Source organism: Cervus elaphus, chromosome 33, assembly GCF_910594005.1.
Source record: "Cervus elaphus chromosome 33, mCerEla1.1, whole genome shotgun sequence".
In the NCBI taxonomy this organism is placed as follows: domain Eukaryota; kingdom Metazoa; phylum Chordata; class Mammalia; order Artiodactyla; family Cervidae; genus Cervus; species Cervus elaphus.
In genome coordinates, this window is record NC_057847.1 from 31,832,118 (window position 1) to 31,854,256 (window position 22,139).

The 22,139-nt window shown below is 37.5% G+C and overlaps 1 protein-coding gene across 4 annotated transcripts in view; it reads right to left on the minus strand.

The window, feature by feature from the left end:
- Positions 1–22,139, minus strand: part of B3GALT1 (beta-1,3-galactosyltransferase 1) — a 599,692-nt gene that overhangs the window by 390,501 nt on the left and 187,052 nt on the right. For all 4 annotated transcript variants that reach the window (XM_043894699.1, XM_043894696.1, XM_043894697.1 and 1 more), the window contains exon 2: positions 18,008–18,111. The gene's annotated coding sequence lies outside the window, so the exon portion shown is untranslated. The remainder of the gene's footprint in view (positions 1–18,007; positions 18,112–22,139) is intronic.

Sequence of the window (22,139 nt, forward strand, 5' to 3'; positions counted from 1 at the left end):
ATATGTATGTATATATCAGCATACTTTAATATAACATATATTCTCCTTAAATATTACTTATCACTTTCCTATAACACTGTAAGTTTCTTGAAAGCAGGGATTTTTGTTATCTGTTGTATGCCATATTATTTTTTTCAGATTCCTAAAAAGTACCTGATACATAGAATTGTTCAACACTGTTGACTCTAAAGTGCATTCTTGGGAAGGGGGGAGTGGATGAGTTCTGGGTAGCTGTGGATCAAGCCTCCATTATGTGCTCAAAGTCCAAGCTGACTGAACACCTCATGACCAAATACACTGGCTCTGTAACTGGTCCTTTCCATCGTAGGGAGTCCTACGACTTTACTCTATTTCCCTCTTGAAATCCCTAATCCTATTTCTTGAGTTTGACACTAAAGCATCTGTCAGTGTTAACAAGATCAAAAAGAGGAGTTTGGAAGGCGTTTTTCAGATGCTTCTAGGCTTAATATAAGTCTGTTGTTTTCAGATAACTTTCATTGGCTCTGTCATGCTTAAGAAAATTATTTTTCCTCTTGTGTTTCCAATCTAAAATTTAAAATATTTATTTTTAATAGTTAATACAGTCACATGGTTCCAAATTTAAAAAAATACAAAATGTATTCAGTGAAATGTTTCCTTCTCATTTCTTCATTTTAATCATCTCCCTTCTCTTCCAAAGTCACTGGCATAATCAGCACTGTAGAATCTTCTTGATATAGCTTTTACACACACACATAGATCCACCGTATTCTTTTTTATTTATATTTATACAAATGATAGCATATCATACACACTGATCTGCACCTTGCTTTGTTGACTTCATATATTTCGGAGATCTCTCTGTATTAATGCATAGAGAAACATAACATTCTTTTTTTACGGCTGTATGTATTACACTGCATAGATTTACCTTCATTTAGTTAATTAGCCAGCTACCAATGAAAACTGAAGGAAACTACTCCTCTTTGATAAGGCATCTTCTATTTTTTTCTTTATGACTAGTTTAAAAGAAAAAATTCATCTGTCTGTGGTAAATGGTCCTAAAAATCTGTCTTCCCATGAAAAAACAATCAGAATGAAAACAGAAGCAAGCTGCACCTTAAATTTCTTTTGCGATCCTAAAGACTGGCTAGTCTTATTTCCATGGTTAATGTATAATAGGATATGATATCTAGTTCTAAGCAACTTATAACACAGTAGGATATGGACTATAGGCTAGAATTGTATCCATTCCAATTCAATGATCTGAACAGTCTCAGGGAATGAGTATCACTAAATAAATAAGGCCAGCTAAATAATTGTAGATACTCAATCTACAGGCTTGGCACAAAATTAAGAAACTTCATTATGATTCTAGTATAACTTCTAAGTTCAGAGAGTATTTTAACTTCTTCATGATAGGTAGCAATTAATCTGGTATGGAACTGTACCCACAGCATATTAATCCATGGAGCCAGAAAGTTCCTGGTGATGACGCAGCAATTCTTCTGCTTGGTGGTATTGCTAAATCTGTTCTTTTTCATCAATCCACCAAGTGCATTTATTGAACATTGAATATAGGCAGAGTACCCTGACTTTAAGGCTTTAAAGATAAGCTAGAAAGATGAATTTAAAATATGAAAAGGATCCCTGGAATTCAGGACAGTACATAGATCTGTTTCATAAACAGAAGCTATGCACAAAATAAACAAAGTGCACTTGACATTTTAACACAATTTTATAAGTGTTACCAAGCAAACAGGCATCCAGGAATATGCCAAGAGAGAGCTTATATGATTTTTTTTTTTAATTATTTTTTTATTTTTTTAGCTTATATGATTTTTAAAGTCAGAATTCAGATTAAAAAAAGTATTCTGGAGCAATGATGACATTGATGAGTGATGATATTATGAAGACTGAATGGGCTTTTGAAGAAAATGAATGGTGGGGAGGAGGTGTTTTGGTAGGCATGAATTTCTTGGAAGTGAAATAAGTTACATTAGGAGAAAAGTAAATGAGCTGTTTTGGACAAATCATACAATCTGTGTCAGGAAGCAGTCGGTGACGATGTTGGAAATGTAGACTGGAGATCACAATGACTTTAAAGAGTTTTTAGTGCCAAGCTACTATTTTTGACATTATCACATAAAATGCATCAGCTATTTGAAGTTTTAAAGAGTCTAATGCAATAAAGACTCAATAGTAAGCTTTTTCATTTTTTGCAAGTGTTCAGGAACCAACAATAGCCTGGATGAGAGTCAAGTGAAGGGAAACCTCAAGGCAGCCAGATACACTGGATCTTGACTTGAAGAACATGTGCCCTTGAATTTTCTACAAATAATCAGTTACGAATATCCATCAACTCTATTCACTATTTGCAAACACTTTTAATAGTGGAGTCAAGTCATAAGACTGGAAAAAATGAACGATGATGCAGAGAATTTTTAATAAGAAGTTTAGTGGGTAGTGTGGCTTCCTAGGTGACTCATTGGTAAAGAATACACCTGTCAATGCAGGAGATGCTGGAGACGTGGGGCCACTCTCTGGGTTGGGAAGACCCCCCAAGAGTAGGGAATGGCAACTTACTCCAGTATTCTTGACTGGAAAATGCCATGGACAGAGGACCCTGGTGAGATACGACTAAGCTAGTGACTGAGCATGGATGTCAACAGCAACTTTCAAAGTATCCTGACATAAACTATATGTTGCTGTTGTTTACTCAGTCACATCCGACTCTCTGTAACCCCATGGACTGTAGCACGCCAGCCTTCCCTGTCTTCACCATCTCCTGGAGCTTGCTTAAACTGATGTCTATGGAGTAGGTGATGCCATTCTACCATCTCATTCTCTGTCGTCCTCTTCTCCTCCTGCCTTCAATCTTTCCCAGCATCAGGGTCTTTTCTGAGTTAGTTCCTTGAATCAGGTGGCCAAAGTATTCACTTCAGCATCAGTCCTTCCAATGATTATTCAGGATTGATTTCCTTTAGGATTGACTGGCTTGATCTCCTTGTGTTCACTTAGCCTCCCTAAGTGAACAATGCAAAGAAATAGAGGAAAACAATAGAATGGGAAAGACTCGAGATCTCTTCAAGAAATCTAGAGATACTGAGGGAACATTTCATGCAAAGATGGGCACAATAAAGGACAGATATAGTATGGACCTAACAGAAGCAGAAGATATTAAGAAGAGGTGGTAAGAATACACAGAACTATACAAAAAAGATCTTCATGACCTAGATAATCACGATGGTGTGATCACTCACCTAGAGCCAGACATCCTGGAATGTGAAGTCAAGTGAGCCTTATGAAGCATCACTACAAACAACTAGTGGAGGTGATGGAATTCCAGCCGAGCTATTTCAAATCCTAAAAGATGATGCAATGAAAGTGCTGCACTCAATATGCCAGCAAATTTGGAAAACTCAGCAGTGGCCACAGGACTGGAAAAGGTCACTTTTCATTCCAATCCCAAAGAAAGGCAATGCCAAAGAATGCTCAAACTACCGCACAATTGCATTCATCTCACACGCTAGTAAAGTAATGCTCAAAATTCTCCAAGCCAGGTTTTAAGTGAACCGTGAACTTCCAGATTCAATCCAGTTCAAGCTGGATTTAGAAAAGGCAGAGGAACCAGAGATCAAATTGCCAACATCTGTTGGATCATAGAAAAAGCAAGAGAATTCCAGAAAAACAACTACTTCTGCTTCATTGACTACGCCAAAGCCTTTGACTGTGTGGATCACAACAAATTGGAAAATTCTTAAAATAAATGGGGATACCAGACCACCTTACTTGCCTCCTGAGAAACCTGTGTACAAGTCAAGAAGCAACAGTCAGAACCACATATGAACAACATACTGGCTCCAAACTGGGAAAGGAGAATGTCAAGGCTGTATATTGTCACCCTGAATATTTAACTTCTGTGCAGAGTACATCAAGTAAAATGTCAGGCTGGATGAAGCACAAGCTGAAATAAAGACTGCCTGGAGAAATATCAATAAGCTCAGATATGCAGATGACATCACCCTTACATCAGAAAGTGAAGAACTAAAGAGCCTCTTGATGAAAGTGAAAGAGAAGAGTGAAAAAGCTGGCTTAAAACTCAACATTCCAAAGACTGAGATCATGTCATCTGGCCCCATCACTTCATGGCAAATAGATGAGGAAACAATGGAAACAGTGAGAGACTTTATTTTCTTGGGCTTCAAAATCACTGCAGATGGTGACTGCAGCCATGAAATTAAAAGGTGCTTGCTCCTTGGAAGAAAAACTATGACCAACCTAGATAGCATATCAAAAACCAGAGACATTGCTTTGCCAACAAAGGTCTGTCTAGTCAAAGATATGGTTTTTCCTGTAGTCATGTATGGATATTAGAATCTATATGTTATAAAGTACTAATTAAAATCCTAAGTCATTACATTTTTGTTGTTGCAGTTTTATCCAGGAAATATCCTGATGATTACAATATATGCCTAGAATACTTTGGCTGCTTTTCCTGAGATGTTCCCCTTCTCTTCACTTGTTTTTCACCTGAAGATTCCTGATCCCTCTGACTACAGTAAGGCATTCTATTCATCCAGTTTCCTTTATGGGATTTCTCATAATTGTACCTATGGATATACTTGGCTTTTCAGGTGGCGCTACTGGTAAAGAACTCTCCTGCCAAAGCAGGAGATGCTGGAGATGCAGGTTCAATCGGTGGGTCAGGAAGATCCCCTGTAGAAGGGAATGGCTACCCACTCCAGTATTACCCGACGAATTCAATGGACAGAGTAGCCTACCAGGCTACAGTCCATGGGGTCACAAAGAGTTGGACACAACTATCGACTAACAGACACACACACTCAGAAACAGTTGTCAAATATTTCGTTTAGTATATATCTCCCTTCAGCCATGACATTCAAAGATGGTTGCTCCTTGGATGAAAAGCTATGACAAACCTAGTTAGCATATTAAAAAGCTGAGACATCACTTTGCCAACAAAAGTCTGTATAGTCAAAACTATGGTTTTTCTAGTAGTCATATACAGATATGAGAGTTGGACTAAAAAGAAGGCTGAGCTCCAAAAGAATTGATGATTTTGAATTGCGGTGCTGGAGAAGATTCTTGAGAGTCCCTTGGGACAGCAAGAAGATCAAACCAATCAATCTTAAAGGAAATTAACCCTGAATAATCATTGGAAGGACTGATGCCGAAGCTAAATTTCTAATACAAAGGCACCTAATGTGAAAAGTCAACTCATTGGAAAGGCCATGTTGCTAGGAAAGATTGAGGGCAAAAGGAGAAGGGGGTGACAGAGGATGAGATGGTTGGATAGCATCACTGACTCAATGGACAAGAGCTTGGGCAAACTCTGGGAGAGACTGAAGGATAGGGAAGCCTGGTGTGCTGCAGTCCATGGGGTTGCAAGGAGTTGGACATGACTTAGCGACTGAAAACATCTCCACTACTAGAATGTAAGCCTTCACCACCTTGTTCATTACATAACACAAAGGAGACTTTTAGTAAATGTTCCTAAAATAAATGAATGAATGAATGAGTGAACCATCCAGAGTCCTATGTCTATTCCTTTCATTGTAGGAAAAATGAAATACAGAAGTGATATTAGACAAGTTTATTTCACTAGGATGCTTACAACTTCAAAGGGATCAACACTAAGAGTTCAGAGTGGAAATGAGCCTCTAGAGTCTTGCTATAAACGTCACGTGTAATTCATTCATGTACTCATTTCAAACATAACACTACTTTGAAGGCTAAATGTCAAGAAATAAGCAGTCACTGCAAGGTAAAGTCCAAGGTATTTAATTACTCCAAGAGCAGTCCAGTGGTGGCCCAATCTCATCGACATTCTTTTGCTGTTGCAGATGAGTGAATTAACATTTCTGAGAGCTGCCTTTAGGGGTAAAACGGTTTTCAAATATTGAAAAGTTCTAATTGATTTTATATTTAAGAGGCAACTATAAACTATAATGTTTGAAACATTGGTTTGATCTTGAATATAAAATGTATTGCTATTTCTTATTTTGGCTCATTGTTGTCTTTTAAGTTTTAACTTCAAGCTAAAATCAAGGAAAAAATTTTTGATAAACTCAAATGCTTAAGTAGAAAAAACTGAAAATTTCAGATTTGAAAACTATAAATACTTATATTAGTTACATAATGTACTAAATATTATAATTATAATGCTATATTAATATAAATGTTTTTATATTTAGTTAACATACATTTTTCTATTTGATTTCATTTATTATTTAATAAATATGTTATCAGAAAGAAAAAACAAATTAGCTCAAAATACCCACTTTAAAAAGGTCTTTTCTAGTTTTTTAAGTTCAAAGTCCTTTTCCATTTGCTATCACCATATAATATCTCATTAAGTTAGTTAAAAGGACAATAATTTTATAATTACTGTACTTTATTAAAATATATAATGTAATTGATATCATTGACTCCTTACATGTCAATTTTTAAAGGATATCCTATTATTCTACTCTAGGAATTTATTAGCAAACCAATGAAACAAACTTACTCAATTTAGAGTTAAAAGTTTCACTATCCCAGAGAGCATGATAGACCAACCATCAATTAAGGGTTGGAGTTCAAACAATTATCAAAGAGGCTATAATCACCTTTTTGGAACAATCTATTCCTACAAATCATTCTTCAAAAAGATTCTTCTGTTGCCACCCCAGGAATAAGTTACAATCAACAAGTGAGTTGAAAGCTCCAAAAACATTAGCCAAGATGATGAGCCATATTCTTTTAGATCTATGTACTAGCAATGTATTCAAGAATTACTATGCTCACACATGAAAAATGTAGCCATGGGCAAGCACTCTTGCCTTTACAGGAAGCACAATATGGACATCTTTTTTCCCTCCTATGTCAAGGTCTGCCTGGGGTCCAAGTGTGGCATAGGATCTCTAGATGTCTGTAGTTACTCTAGAGATGTATATAGCCAGATAATCCAGTTATGGTCAAATCAAGAGAAGATCCGGAAAAACAAAAACAGAAGAAGATAATTTTCTCCAAAGATCATATCAATGGCATCCCAAAGGAATTTTTCCTGATTACTTATCACTTAAAGAGATGAAATAAAACTAGGCATATTAAAGCCATGTTTTGGAAGTGCCACTGAAGAAGGTTAACTTGTCATTTTCTGGTCATTATTTAACTAGCATTTTAACAAGTCCTAAAATAAAAGTATTCTTGCTTTTTATTCTCTACAACTGATAGTTTAGTAAATAAACCCATCAAGTTCTCAATTTGTTAATCCTGGCAGAGGCTGAGAACACCTTTGTAAAACGGCATCTTCTATGCCAAGAGTTCTTAAAGGCTTTTAGCAGAAATTATTAAATTGTTCCTGTGAGGCTATTGTGACATTAAGTGGATGTTTTTCTTCAAAAAATTCAGACACAAGAAGGTGAAATGATGTTTCCAAAGCAACAAAAAGCCATTTTTTGAGTGTCAAATCAAAAACTTGAAAGATAGTCAAATATTTCCTTCTGCTGGGATTTCAGACTCTTCCTTCTGAGCTTCTGCTCTATGTCTATCTCTTGTGCTGCCTCTCTTTTACACACACACACACACAGAGACACACACACTCTTTACCTCTCCTCACCATCTCGAAGCCAGCCATGTATTCTCATTTGCTTCACTCATCTCCTCCACCCAACTTGCTGTTTTTTCTTGGGGAAAAGTAAACAATTTCTTTCATCATTTAAGAGCTTTGAGATGCTTTGACAAAGTGTTATTTTCTCTCTATCTCTGTTTCTATAAAGTTTATGTCTTGTGCATTTTTGAATATTGAAGGATTAAAAAATGATGCATACTTCTGCGCTTATAAAAATGAAGAATGGTTATTGATGCAATTATAATGACTAATTCAAATAAAAAGCTTTAGAAAAGCTTTTATTTCTAAGCAATCACTTCTAGTGTTGTCAGATTCACAGTCAAATATAACAGCTCAACTCTCTTCCTCCTAACAAAATGTGCCAATTTTTTCTTCTGTAAAGATTTCCTTTTATTGCTAAATCCTTTAGTCTCATAATACTAAATATACCAAGATTACTATCTAACTATTCTGACTGACATATTTCTCCCTTTGAGAAATGAGACCAATAGTGCTACCTTTTAAAAACTCATTTCTGAGACAATGCCTTCAAGGAAAATGTGGTGATGTTTATCACAGAATATAAGATCTAGATTTCATTTAAGATTGTTCCCATTTGACACATAATGATGGGAGTATCAAAGAATAAACAGTAAAAGCAACATGCAGCTACAAATTTGTTTGTTAACAAATTCAGCCAAATTGTGGAGTTGACAAAGAAAAAGGCAGGTAGATAAATAGCCATGAGGATCTCATCATGTTGCAATTATGAGAGCGACATAGTTCCTTTAATATAAAATGGAAGCAAAAATAAATATAAAAGTGCAATCACCAAGTCAAAATTCCCTTAAAATTCCCCACGTCTTACATGCAGACTGAGTAGACTGATTGTAATTATTTTAAATGGAGACACAACCTTCCTTTCCTTTTTAAAATGTACACACACTTGGGAGAAGTAACACATTGATTTAAATTCACATGAAGTTACAGAAGACTGACAGTGGATCCCTTCATGAGACCAGGTTTTAAAAGAGGCAAGATGATGGAAATCTGAAAAGAAAAGAGAGAAAGAGACTAAGGAGCAAGAGGCTGGCCTTAAATAGGAATCTGATCTCCCTCAGAAAGTTCTTTACAATCAATCCTGGAATTCCATGTAACTGCCACCATCTATCACATCAATTCTAACACTCTCTCCTTATTTGTTTCCCAGAATAACAAGCCCATCCCTTTTCTTAGATTAGGATGTTTTTCCATTCTTTGAATGTCTAACCTCCCATTGCTTTCAAAGTACTTTTTTTAGGTGCTTTGATATCTTAAAAAACGAATTCTAGGTCATAGCAGAGGGAGCAGGAACCAGAGCTGAAAGCACCAATTTTATAAATCCCTGACTTCCATGTACCTTTTTATTAACATTTTAACAGACGTGTATTGAATCACTACTTATGCTATGTCTTAATTCTTGCAAATTTTAAAAAGAAAAAATTCCATTAAGGGAGTTATTGAAGAGGCTATCAAATATTGACAGGCTCCACTCTTCACCCTAGGATAACCCTGAGTTTCTGCTGGCCTTTTGAGACCCGAACATCACTGTGCCCCAGAAAAAGGCTTGATGCATTAATAAAATACAAGCTTTAGTGATGACCTGAAGAAAACTTGATTCTTCTACATGTCAAAGCTGAGCCTCGTTCTGAAATCAGAGCAGATGGAGGAGCAAAGAGGAAGAAGTTGCATACCCCTGAAGTGAAGCCACACATACCGAATCTGAGTCTTTCAAGCTTGTCAACGCTTATCAAAGACAGATTTCAAAACATTATTCAAGTACCTTTAATGCTGAGCTGAAAAACTCAACTTGTCTAGGATACTACTAATTCTTAACAGCACAGACGGTCACTGTACCTGATGGAGGAAACAGAACTACCTTGATACACCATAATCCTGAGCTTTCTTTCTCAGTCAATTGAAACTGTTTTCTCAAGTCATCAGTGACCTTTGTAACACAATGCCTCCTCTCCCAACCCCATCAGGGTTTTGTCCCTGCAGTCTTCTAGTCTCCTTTTTTTTTTTTTTTTCTGCATGTGGCACCAAAGGGCCTCCTTTTCTAGCCAAACCCTCTTTACAAAGCCTTAAGGATAGACTCCATCCGGGTTTTCCTCTGACTTCACTTTTTCTCACTTTAACTATAGGCATGGCCTGAGGCTGACTCCTCAATTCACACTGCTTCTTTCCTTCTCCTTTGTCCCTTAGAAATTTAATCCAATCTGGCCTGAAGCAGAACTACAAAGGAGGAAGATTGTTTCCAGCAGCCAAATCCTCCATCTCAGTAGCAGGTGCCTTGTAGCATCTTGCTTGAAATAGATTTTAAATTCAAAATGTGGCTGTTCTTGGAACACCCTAGGCACCCTCAAACTGAGGGTCTTTGCTCTTTCTCTTTCTTTGGCCTGGAATGCTATTCCTTCCGGGGACTGGCTCACTCTTTGACCTTCCTCAAATCTTCTGAGCAAAAGCTTCTAAACAAAAGCATTTAAACAAACGCCTCCCCTGACCGTCCTCTGTAATATCACGACCTGCTGCCCTTCTCCCTCCTGGCTCTCCTTACTGGGCTCAAATTGGTGTTTTCTTATAACAGCTGCAACTTCTAATATGTATATACCTTAATGATTATATTTATTAGTTTTTTAAAAATTATTGTTTTATCCTTATAAAATATATGCTCTGTTTTGTTCACCGATTGGTCCGGAACAGTGACCAGCACTTAGTAGGTGATTAATCAGCATTACTCTGAGTTGGGAAACTTCCCTATGCTATCCACTTCTTTTTTTCTTTTCACTGCCAACGGCCTCATCCAGGTTTCCTCTCATGGTAATTAGCTAATTAGCATGCTAATTGTATTTCCTATTCCCCTCTCTTTAATCCATCTTCTTTACTGTTGGCTGATTTTCTTCTTCAAAACTCACATTTATCTTCTCATTATCCTTCTCAGAAACCTTGACTTTAAGACCAAGTCCAAATTCTTCTGGGACTTGAGGCCCTGCCCAAATGAGAACCAACCCCATCCAAACTCATCTACGCCCACACCTCAAATGACTCTAGTTAAGCTGGTATTGGTTTTGTTCATTAAAGAAACATTCGTGGACCTCCTACTCCTAGATCCCATGTTGCATAAAATAAAGTTCTGTCAGTTCAGGCAACTGAGCTAGAAGAATATAAGTTTAAACAAAAGCATTTATGTTCCAGGGAGGAAGCCAGTTCTGGCTCCATGTTGGAACTGTTTCTTTGACTTGCTTTTCATTACTGTTGTTATTATAATCATACAGAATGGTTTGCCTCAGAGAATCCTGCCCCTCTGCCTGACTGTTAAAGTGCCTTTGTTCAGAACCCTTTTCCCCCACCTGTGGATGACAAGAAGGAAGAAATGAACATATCCCCCTGCCTGAGTCTTGCCATTCTCAGAGGCGTTTGCAAGATTAATGGCCTTTTTACTTTGCTTCCTTACCTCCCCCCATCTCTAATTTCTAAAAGAACTTGACATCCAGTCACCAAGAAGATGGTTATTTTCACGTGCTAAGCCTGCCATCTTCTCGGTCTGTGGGCTCCCTGGTTAAAGTATTTTCCTTGCCTCAATACCTCATCTCTTGGATTCATCGACCTGTCGTGCGGCGAGAAGAGTGAGCTTGGACTCAGTAACATTTACATTGAAGAAGAAACTGCGTCCACAGAAGACACACACGTGGCCGACATCGGTACATGCTGCCCCCACCACTGAAATGCCTCTCTCCTCTGCCTTTCCTGTCTTGGGGAAACATGTCATACCTATTCGTAAAGGTTTAATTTCAATTTACTCTGTGATGGATGCCTTTTAAATGCCCTAATATCTTTGACTAAACATACTCAATAAATGCTTTGTCCTTCCACAAATATTCTGAAGTTTCTTTCCTTGCCTTTCTTCTCCTCGTCTAAAGAAACACTGATTTAGACTCACAGACTTCAAGAAATAGCTTTTATGGTTGCTGGGGGCAGGGATGAGGGGAAGGGATAGTTAGGGATGGGCATGTACACACTGCTATATTTAAATGGATAACCAACAAGGACCTACCGTATAGCACAGGAACTCTGCTCGATGTTATGTGGTAGCCTGGATGGGAAGGGAGTCTGGGGGAAAATGGATGCATGTATAGGTATGGCTGAGTTCCTTTGTGGATCACTTGAAACAATCAGAACATTGACTGTTAATCAGCTCTACCTCAACACAAAATAAAAAGCCTAGCAAAGAGAAACACTAATTTCTAGACTCCACAGGACTTTCCCATCCTAAAGTGCTTCTCTGTGCCTCAGAGCCTGGATCCAAAATGGGAAGAGAAGCTTGGAAAGGGATCTGAACCTCTAGGGAAGGGGTGAAGGGCTTGCACTGTGGATTGCTGAGAAAGCTGCTGTCCCCAAATGGTGCCATCTTTTTACAGCCATCTCTAAGCACTTCAAGGTCTCACCACTTCTCCTCTTGACATGAAGGTTGTTAAGATGATGAAGTGTGTGGTTTCTGCAGCACTATGCTACCCCACTGTTAGGGGACGCACACCGACCGAAACCACCCACCCTGGCCAGGCACCATAGTAACTATTTGCATGAGTTGTTTTACAACAGGAGGTCCTGGTAAGGAACACGGAACTAATAAGCCACCACCAACCAGAAGAGTTCAGGAAAGGTCAAAAGGAGACACCACATGTCTGACCACCTCCCAGAATCCTCCTCTCTGGCATCCATCTTGGCTGAACAAGGCGTGCACCACCAAGAAGACTCTGAGTCAGAATGATCGGCTAAAGACAACCCTGAAACGAATCCCATCACCATAAAACCCAAGGCTTCAAGCCATGTGGCAGAGCAGTTCTCCTGGGTTCCCTTACCTACTGCTCTCTGCCCAGGCGCCCTTTCCCAATAAAATCTCTTGCTTTGTCAGCACATGCGTCTCCTCGGACAATTCATGGAGCCATGGACAATTCATTGTCCATGGACAATGGACAGGAGCCCATTTTCGGGCTCTGGAAGGGGTCCCCCTTCCTGCCACACTGCCACTAATGCTTCTGAGGTTCTTGATCCAGAATGCTCTCCTGTCTTATCCTCCTCATGTTACTCCTCCCTGCTTCTGAACTTCTATCTATTTACTATGATATATATATATATACACACACATACATGATATATATACACACACACACACACTAAACAATCTAGAATTTGACATTATTTGTCTTGAGTTTTGGGGTTCTTTTGGGGGGGAGGGTGCCATATATTGATCATTGTAGAAATTCTTAAAGGCATAAATTATCTTTCCCACAATAGTAGTTGCCAAACTTTACTAATCAGTAAGGCCATCAATAGCATATTTTTTAAAAAATCAGATTCCAAGACCCAGACTCTGATCTGCAAAAACTGCAGCACTTGTCAAGATTCTAAGAAATTCATATTTTCAGAAAGCTCCCCAAATAACTGTTATAATCAGCCAGCTATGAGTATCACTGCTATATATTTAAGTTTTCCCGGGGATAGATAGTGGCATAATCTCAAAGCACCTTGTGACCTGAAAATTATTTACTCTTTAACTATTAAAAATTCAAGACCATAACCTCTGATTTCTACATAGTATTTTTTCACCTCAGTTTCAGATTCTAGTACTGATTTTGTGAGCACCATGTAATATTTTAAAAATTTTAGAATTCAAAACACCTAAAATTTCATCTCATATACATACATATTTTAGGTGGAAACAGCCATTCCAAGCATATATTTGTAGATTCTAAGTTTTCTTTAACATAACATTATGTTAAAAACTTTATAAATGTCATCATTCTTCAAAGTAGTAAAAATAATATTCCACTGAGATAAAGGTACTAACCAACTTAATACTCCATTTCTGGTTTTGTTATTTATCATTTCCCTAAAATTTTAAATATTGTTTAATCAATACCTCTGAAATAAATAATTCATTGATATAATTGAATTATATTTTATCTATTTACCAATACTTACTATATTAACAAAATATACATATCACTCTTTTTTAAAAATGTTCTAATACTTGAACAGTTTTTGTCCAGTTTTTTTTCTTATTTTGGACTTTTAAGACAATCCTTCATAAATGACACCACTGAAAGGGGCCATGAAGTCAGTCTCATCTGTACATTCTTGGGGTTCCTATATTTTGCCCAATTTCCCTATTAGCCTGTTTTCAGGGGATACTTTCTAACATCAGCCATACTACAGGGAGGAAAACTGTAAATATTATAATATAGATCAGTGTTTTTAAAAACAGGGCTTATAGGTCCCTTATTGAAGAAGACTCTTGAGATTCCCCTGGACAGCAAGGAGATCAAACCAGTCAATCATAAAGAAAATCAATCCTGAATATTCACTGAAGCACTGATGCTGAAGCTCTAATACTTCGGCCACCTGATGAGAAGAGCAGACTCATTAGAAAAGACCATGATGCTGGGAAAGATTGAAGGTAAGAGGAGAGGACAACAGAGGACAAGATGGTTGGATGGCATCACTGACTCAATGGACATGAATCTGAGCAAGCTCTGGGAGATGGTGAAGGACAGGGAAGCCTGGCCTGCCACAGTCCATGGGATCACAAAAAGTTGGACATGACTGAGCAACTGAATGACAACAATAATAGAGTAACTTGGAACACTTGTTAAAAGTGGGGAATCCTGGACCTTTCAAATTACTCAGACATTTAGGTTTGGAGTCTAAGAGAAAGAAATTTAAATAAGAACTCCAAGTTATTTTTATGCATACTAAAGTTTGAAAAAAGTCTTCTATACACCACTGTATCAATGACTTTGCAATCTAGATTTAAGATATACCCAGTGCCAACAAACATCTTATTCTACTTCTTTATGAAATTTCTGCTGAGTCAGTGTAGGGACTCTTCCTCTGGTATCTTTGATATTAGATCAGCTTCCACACACACACACAACACACACACACACACACACATTCCCACATCTTCTCTCCTTGACCTGCCTTCAGCAAGAATCCTGTTGAATCAATCTAGCAAGAATTCCTCTGGCCTTGGTAATTTTCCATCCATCCACTGATCCCCACTTTGCTCCTAGGCTATAAATCTCCCACTGTCCTTGTTGTGTTTGAAGGTGAGCTATTTCTTTCTCTTGCAGCAAAACTTCATTGCTGTAGTCCCTCCTGAATAAAGTCTTCCCTACTGTCTTTAACAAGAGTCATGCAAATTCTGTCCTTTACACAGGCACTGTACCATATTTCAGGCAGAAAAATGAAAGGAGTAGTACTTACACAGGAGAAAGTCACATCCTAGTATAGAAGTCCATCTCATCAGAAATGTTTAAAGTAGTACAATCAAATCTAGAGCATGCACCCAGCATACAGAAAAAAATACTGTAACTTTAAAGGACTAAGAAGAATCTTTCTTGTGGCTATATCTGCATGGCTGAAATTTAACAGGATAGAAAAATTAAGAGCATGTAATTTGATGTGGCCTGTATAAACACTGTTATTCATGTCAGAAAACTAGCTATAAATAACATCAAGCATGGCCTATTTTCATATTGGATCCATAGAATACTCATATTTCATTTTTTGAAACAAACAAAAATATCTTTGATATATGCTGTATATTTTCATTTTGATGGTGTATTTTTAGAAAAGTCTTTGCCCACTATGACCTCTTTCTATTACGGAGAATAGAAGGTATACACAGACATATGTGCATAAACCCTTATGTGTATACACACACTTATCTCATAAAAATGCATGACCATAGTGGATATTGCCAAGGGAAAGTTCACATTCTTAATCAATGTCATTACCAAGTAAATGCCAAAGAAATTTCTACTGGCTAAATATCCAGAGTTTTCTGGGCAGTCACAATTTCCTCATAAATTCATTAAATTAAAAAAACCTAAGACAATGAGAAAACATTACATAATCACTTAAATGACTAAAATTTGTAACACTGACAACACCATATGCTGGTAAGGATGTGGAGCAACAGGAACCCTCATGCATACTGAATGCAAAATGGTACAGCCACTTTGGAAGGCAGTTTAGAGATTTCTTATAAAACTAAACATACTTGAACCATACGATCTAGGAATCACACTCCTTGGCATATATCCAAATGAACTGAAAACTTATGTCCACATAGAACTTTGAGGATAATTGTTCACGGGAGCTTTTTTACATAACTGTCAAACTTGGAAATAACCAAGATATCCTTTAACAAGCCATGGGGGAAAAAAAAAGAAAAAAAAAGCTATGGAAAACCAAACTGTGGTACATCCGTACAATGAATATTACTCAACAATATAGAGAAATGAGCTGTCCAGCTACAAATAGACATGGAGGGACCATAAAGCATATTGCTAAGTGAAAGAAGCCAATCTGAAAAGGCTATCTGAGGTATGGCATCCCTGAAAAGGCAAAGCTGTGGAGGCAGTAAACCAATCAAAGGTAGCTAGGATTTCTGTGAGGGGAGAGAAGGGCCAACAGGGGAAGCACATGGAATTTTCAGAGTAGTGTAGATATTCTTTGTGATACACTAACAATGAAAATGTGTCATTATATATTTTTCAAACCCACAGAATGCACAATACAAAGAGTGAACCTTTATGTAACATGTTAATAAATAAAAATGTATCAATATTGGTTCATATCAATCGCAGAAAATGTACCATACCAATAAAAGATGTTAATAATGGGACAAATTATGTGTGCTTTTCAGGGAGGATATGTAGGAGGAGCTCATTGCAGTTTTCAATTAATTTTTCTGTAAAACTAAAACTGCTCTAACAAAAAGCTGTTAATCACTTAAAAAAAAAGCAAAATCTAAGACACAGAGGTTATAAAACCAAAGCAAACCAAAAGGCTGTTCAATACATCTGTGTCTCTTTTGGACTCTGTGGGAGAGGGTGAGGGCGGGATGATATGGGAGAATGGCATTGAAACATGTAAATTATCATATGTGAAATGAATCACCGGTCCAGGTTCGATGCATGATACAGGATGCTTGGGGCTGGTGCACTGGGATCACCCACGAGATGGGATGGGGAGGGAGGTGGGAGGGGGGTTCAGGATGGGGAACACATGTACACCCATGGCAGATTCATGTCAATGTATGGCAAAACCAATACAATGTTGTAAAGTAAAATTAATTAATTAATTAAAAACAAAACAAAGCAAACCAAACAAAAGGTCCTGGTTATATAGGACAGCTTCTATTGACAGAATTGTGACCAAAGGCTATTTATGCCCATCTTTCAAGGAGATACCACTGGGCATCTCAGCTGTTACCTCTTAACCTTGAGGTGGTAACTGTGGTGGAACATGTGACAATACTGGAATAAGGCATAACAGAAGCACCAGAGTAGCTGAGTCCCATCAGCCTATATCCTTTAATTCTGCAATATTCAGCCTGGGTTTGAGTCAGGCCCCAAATCTGTCAAATGCTTACTCAGTTTCTTTTGAATGAGATAACTTAATTTTACCCAGACCAGACCAAATACGGAAGGGAGGCCTTCCTCCCTGTAACTGTAAACTGTACGGTAAACTGTAAACTCTACAGTTACCTCAGGCTGCAGGGGCTCCTTCTATCCCTGGAGGTATATTTTGTCTTTTGTAAACTTGCCCAGAGCCCTAGGAGAACAAGGAGTTCTGTGAGAATTGATGTGCCTATGTGGGTCCTCCAAGAGAGGATTTCTTTATCACTGTACAGACAGAGATGGAAGGAAAACACTCATTCAAGTGTCGTGATGTAAAATACCGGGCAATCTTTAGGGAAAATGAACTTCATAGGAAAATTTAGAATGCAAAGTATCATTTTCTTTTTCCTCTATGAAAAGCTTCTCTAAATCCAGATTCTGATCACAGGGACATATAAAAAGCTGAGGATACACTTCAGAGTTTTCAAAAAAGAAGCATCTCTTGCTCCCCACCAGAGCTCTTCTACACATGGTTTACAGATGTACTGAGATTCCATCCCTTCAGATGCTCTGGGGCTAGCACCAGTGGTCTCCGGGAACAAGCGGCCTCTGCAGAGTACCACAGGGACATTACCATTTTCTGTGTGCCCGCAAGAAGGAAAAGGCCAAGAAGCACCTCAAGAGAGAATCTTTGCTAAGGATATTTTAATCCAAAGTGGCCAGACTGGTGCTTTGCAATTCCCGCTGTGACTACGTATCCTCCAACTTCAAACATAAAGATAATATCTGCAAAGGAATTATTTCTGCACATATTCCACATGAAAGGTATAAAGCATGAATGACAATAAAGCTATAAATAAATTCGGAGCATCTTTAATACTTCTGATAATATAGCCTAATTTTACACCATGGTTTCATTAATTTTCGAAGGTTACAAAAACCAAAAGTAGGAATCAGTTATTACCTTATAATGGAAACTTTTGCACTCGCTTTAGGGTAAAGCGACGGTGTCCTCAGGCAATCCCTCCTCCCCGGGACTGAGCAGTTCTTCAAGTGCCTCTACCAGGTCTAAGGGGAAAGAAAAATACATAAATAATCTTCTAGGTGCACTTCATCTAACACTCATACTCTGTTTCAGGTTATTCAGATTCTCTTTTTGCCATTTCATGAAATTTCCACATATCTTGCATCAAACTATCTTGTACAAAATCTCACCCTTTATAGAAGACATAATTTGAATGTGGGAATTTTCTTCCTTTGACTCAATAATCTCATCCATCCTTAAAAGGATGACTTTTTTATCTAATGCAATACTGTATTAACTCTTTTTCAGCAACTACTAGACTTACTTTCCCTAGATCACAATTTTATACTTTTTGGTCTCCTTAGTAATAGCAAATGTTTCTACAAGAGAAGTTGAAAATTGTTAGACTTCTACAAGTCCTGTCTGTGGCTTTGCTAAGGCTGTTTTTTGCTTTACTCTGCTGTGAAATAAACTAACACATTTTGCTCCCTAATCTCCTATGTCTAATTTTTTTTTCTGACCTAAAAATCCTTACCAGAGCCTTAAGTATCCCATCAAGTCTATAATAATACTGACTTGAGCCAGTGAAAAAGTATGCTCTGCCAGCATGTTCTATAAGATAGTCTTCCATCACAAAGTTTCAGATATTCTTTTTTGGAACCAGCAAAGAAAGTAAGCTGGCTTTGGCAGTCAATCATGGACTGCTCTAATTCGATGAATCCATTTTCTACAGGCTTTACTTAGCAAGCTCTTCCCACTGCCTGCAAAGTGACTAGTTCTTTGTAAACCTCCTTTGCAGTTTTACCTACCTTCTACATCCCAAAATGCTATATGTTATTGAAAATATATTTTAGAGAAGAATTTTCAGGGGAAATATCCAATTTTGGAGATTTTTTTTTCCTTTTTTTCACTTAAAAATTTACTGAAATATAGTTGATTTACAATATTGTGTTAATTTCTGTGTACAGCAGAGTGATTCAGTTATACATATATATATTCTTTTTCTTTTTTTTTCTAATTTTTTTTATTATTATTATTTTTATTAGTTGGAGGCTAATTACTTCACAACATTTCAGTGGGTTTTGTCATACATTGATATGAATCAGCCATAGATTTACACGTATTCCCCATCCCGATCCCCCCTCCCACCTCCCTCTCCACCCGATTCCTCTGGGTCTTCCCAGTGCACCAGGCCCGAGCACTTGTCTCATGCATCCTACCTGGGCTGGTGATCTGTTTCACCATAGATAGTATACATGCTGTTCTTTTGAAATATCCCACCCTCACCTTCTCCCACAGAGTTCAAAAGTCTGTTCTGTATTTCTGTGTCTCTTTTTCTGTTTTGTATATATATTCTTTTTCATATTATTTTCCTTCTACAACCTGTCACACACATGTTGGTTACTCAAGAACTGTCTTGAAGATAAGTGAAACCAATGGTTAGTGCTGTGCAAAGCGTAGAGGAGTCAGGAGGAGGGGCTGTGTTCCTAGCTCTGAGAATTAGGATTATTTAGGTTATTTATTATAATAAGTTCCATGTTATTTATTAATATACTGTAATAGTATATATTATATACATATATTATTCAGATAATAGATTATTAACACTGCAGTTATTTAGATTATTGCTGATGTGGTTTTACTTTTCAAATGGAGGTTCATAGTACAAAGCTGTAAGTTGAGTGGTACTTTTGAACTCTACATGTAAGAATCTTACTTTCTATATTTTTGGAATTCTTAAGAGCAAATGGTTAGAGACTGGGGAAGACAGGGCCAGTAAAACCTCCAAGGAGAGACACAGAGTAGCTTTTAAAATAATATTGTCCTTCCTGATTACTCTTATTAACACGGACACAAAAAAAGCACATACTTCATGGTTACATTTAAATGAAGTTCTAGAAAGGACAGAAAAGAGGCTGTAGTAATAATCAGAACAGTGGTTATGAGAGATTAACCGGAAAGTAGCAGGAGGGAACTTTCTAGAATAATGGGAAAACTATATATTTGGTTGAGAGAGTGGTTATATGAGTAGATAGACCTGAAAAAACAGAAAGACAATTATGAAGCCATGTCTATAAAATCTACATTTTATTATAAGTAAATTATACCTCCATTTAAAAATGGGACTCAAAGAGATCTCTAGATTTTGGAGTGATTTTGAATCAAAGGAGCCACTTCCTCTTTCCTGGTCAGCAAAAAACATTTCATCCTTTCTTTCATTCAAGTATCCACTCAACAAAGATTTATTAAGCACAAATATATCCAGAGCTAACACAATGGTAGTGAGTTAGAGCAAAGAATGGTTAGCAAAACAGACACTGCTCCTATTATGGAGTTTTAAGAGTCTGTCACAGGAAAACAGACAATTAAAATGCAAAAAAACAAGGAGTTATGGCTGTAGCATTGAGGGCAAGCCCCATGTTTTAACAAAGGAGTTGCATGGAAATCAAATGAAGTATATTATACTAAATCCCAAGCTAATCTGAGCTGAAAATATTGGTATTCTCTGAGTCATTAAAAGCTGTTAGAGCAATCAGACCAAAGCAAATCAACTAACATTTTTTTCTATTAATCCAACTCTATATTCTTAAAACTACTGAATCAAAACATCAAAATATTTTTCATGTCAAATTTCATTTTGACATTCAATTTTTTTTTAACAAACAAAATTTAGGTCTTGTACACCCTAGGGCAGCTTATATAAACAGCTGTCCATGAGGATAACATGGTGTTAAATAACTCTCTTTCCCATGAGCAAATCCCAGCTGGGAAGACAGGTGCATCTACTTCTGGTGACTGTTGCCAGTGAGGGATTTACAAGCTCTCCTAACAAGGAGTGTTATGCATATTCACAAGAAACCCAAGCTTGTGACTGGTGTGGTACTTGATATATAAACAAAGTACAATCAAGCAATAAATGCCAGAGAGGGTGTGGAGAAAAGGGAACCCTCTTACACTGTTGGTGGGAATGCAAACTAGTACAGCCGCTATGGAGAACAGTGTGGAGATTCCTTAAAAAACTGGAAATGGAACTGCCATATGACCCAGCAATCCCACTCCTGGGCATACACACCGAGGAAACCAGATATGAAAGAGACATGTGCACCCCAATGTTCATCACAGCACTGTTTATAATAGCCAGGACATGGAAGCAACCTAGATGTCCATCAGCAGACGAATGGATAAGGAAGCTGTGGTACATATACACCATGGAATATTACTCAGCCATTAAAAAGAGTTCATTGGAATCAGTTCTAATGAGATGGATGAAACTGGAGCCCATTATACAGAGTGAAGTAAGCCAGAAAGATAAAGACCAATACAGTATACTAACACATATATATGGAATTTAAAAAGATGGTAACGATAACCCTATATGCAAAACAGAAAAAGAGACACAGATGTACAGAACAGACTTTGGACTCTGTGGGAGAAGGCAAGGGTGGGATGTTCTGAGAGAATAGCATTGAAACAAGTATACTATCAAGGGTGAAACAGATCACCAGGCCAGGTTGGATGCATGAGACAAGTGCTCAGGGCTGGTGCACTGGGAAGACCCAGAGGGATCGGGTGGGGAGGGAGGTGGGTAGGGGGATCGGGATGGGGAACACATGTAAATCCATGGCTGATTCATGTCAATGTATGGCAAAAACCAGTACAATATTGTAAAGTAATTAGCCTCCAATTAATAAAAATAAATGAAAAAAAAAAAAAAAAAGAATAGATCAGCATTCCAATATAAAATGTTATCAAGTCAACATAGCTCCTTCCCCAAACAACTTTAAATGAAGTCCCTCTATGGGCAATCCAATTTTTTAAAATATACAAAAAGTTTTCCTTAGCCTAACTGGTATAAAAAAAATCTCCTTGTTCCTTTCTTAAAAGGTTTTCTAACCTGTTTGTCCCAAATTCTTTCCAAAATGGGAGGAGCTACTTACAAGATGAAAAGATACAACTAAAAAGTGAAAAAAAAAAAAAACCAACATGAACCACATGTTACTGAATTTCTAAGCTTCTAAGGAGGCTATACTACTTATTGTATTGTCTAGAAGAAAGTCAACATGATTTTTTT